The 2,146-nt window shown below is 35.5% G+C and overlaps 1 pseudogene; it reads left to right on the top strand.

Moving 5' to 3' along the window:
* Window positions 1–2,146, top strand: part of LOC108758104 (multidrug resistance-associated protein 4-like) — a 41,983-nt pseudogene that overhangs the window by 1,062 nt on the left and 38,775 nt on the right.

Raw genomic sequence — 2,146 nt, forward strand, 5'->3', positions numbered from 1 at the left:
GAGAGGCAGCGCCCGTCCTTCTCGCTCTATCAGTAACTTGTAAACACAAGCGAGTATTAGAATGAAAAGGACGGCCACTCTTTCTCGCTGTCTCACTTTCTCTACTAGTCGCTTGTTATAAGCGACCGAAAACCGAAAAAGTACTTTCTCGGCCGCTCGGCGTATTCCTGTATAGGGTATCCCGATCTTTTTTGCCAATCACTTTTGTGTTGATAGAGCGGATTAAACTGAGTCGAAAAGTCCTCTACCATTTTGCAATTTTCGCAATAGTTAACAAGATATTAATTACTAAAAATTGCAAAATATTACTCTTGAATAATTTTTTACTCAAATACCATCAACTTTACAGAAAAACTGCAAGAGACAAAAATTATTTATTTTCTTCTCATAAAGTTCTGAGAATTTTTTCAGAATTTTTTAATACCGTATTTTCTCATGTTGATAAAAATAAGAAAATGCAGTACTAAAAAGTTGATAAAAAATTCTGAAAAAATTCTCAAAACTTTATGAGAAGAAAATAATTTTTGTCTGTTGCAATTTTTCTGTAATGTTGATGGTATTTGAGTAAAAAATTATTCAAGAGTAATATTTTGCAATTTTTTGTAATTAATATCTTGTTAACTATTACGAAAATTGCAAAATGGTAGAGGACTTTTCGACTCAGTTTAATACGCTCTATCAACACAAAAATGATTGGCAAAAAAGATCGAGATACCCTGTACAGGAATACGCCGAGCGGCCGAGAAAGTACATTTTCGGTTTTTGGTCGCTCTCTCTTATAACAAGCGATTAGTAGAGAAAGTGAGACAGCGAGAGAGAGCGGCCGTCTTTTTCGCTCTAATACTCGCTTGTGTTTACGAGTTACTGGTAGAGCGAGAAGGACGGGCGCTGCCTCTCGATATCTCGCTCGCTCTCGCGACGAAGACGGCCGACTCGATGCCGGTAGGTGTCTGCTTAGTGGGGGTACAAGTGGTGGGGCTGGATTCCGTGTTGCCGGGGAGCCAAATGTGCATCACTGCTAGGCGTGCCGTTTGAATCGTTAGAAGACGTTTAGTGGCAGTTCCCACTCCCAGCGGCCCGCGCGCCGTGCGATTGGTGGACGGTAGGTTGTATATTCGGCAGCAGTAGGCCGGCCGGACGCGCTTATTCGGCTATCTTTAAACGTTAATATCTCGTTAACTATTGCGCAACCTACAAAATGGTATAAAATTTTTCGATTCAATTCGGTCCGTTCTACCTGCCTGTGATCGATTAGCCGATAATTTTCAAACACCCTGTATATGTAATGTAAATTTTCAGTACTGATAGTGATTATTGGAATGCAGTCTAAGATATAAAATAAACAATATTTTTTAAGAAATAAATATGAGAAAGTAAATATTTTGTAATTATTAATATTGAAATAATAACCTTTTATAATAGATAATACAATATTAAATCGTAAATATATATTTGTACCCTTACACAAGCATTAAAAAAAGTTTTAAGTATTTTACTCATTTGTTATAACAACGCACAAATCGGGTAGCTATATACACTTCTAAAGACACAAAAACAAGACATCTTTCAGCGCCAGCAATCGAAATATGATCCAATCCAACTCATCCAATAAAAATTACACAAACATTAAATGTAACGGTTAAATCGTTACCATTACTGCAAAAATGTAACGTTACAGACAGAAAAAAGTAACGATCATTACCGAAAAAAGTAACAGCGTTACTTCCCTACTCTGCTTATGAATCCATGCACTGGTCCAATTAAGTTCTTCCTAGAAAGAGAAAACAATTCAATTTAAATTTATAAATACACCGTGGTTCGATAAAAACAAAACAATTCTTTGTCTGAAAGGCATATACTACGAACACCAGATAGCAGTGGCGATTATTTCAAATCCTTTATTAAACACATGCAATCAAAAATAAACGTTTCGGTCCCAATCGGACCATCTTCAGTATTAACAATACTATTATAATGTTATAATAATAAGGCTCAAAAAATTAAAAAAATGAAAGAAAAAGGGCCACGAGCCTAAGAATAAATCGTTGGAAATAGTGATGTTTTAAAAAATACAAAATAAATATGTCATGTAGTCACAATATAAAATTTTAATATGCCGGCAATGAACAATATAAACAAACACACA

This window comes from Trachymyrmex cornetzi, unplaced genomic scaffold, assembly GCF_001594075.2.
Source record: "Trachymyrmex cornetzi isolate Tcor2-1 unplaced genomic scaffold, Tcor1.1 scaffold1505, whole genome shotgun sequence".
Taxonomy (NCBI): Eukaryota; Metazoa; Arthropoda; class Insecta; order Hymenoptera; family Formicidae; genus Trachymyrmex; species Trachymyrmex cornetzi.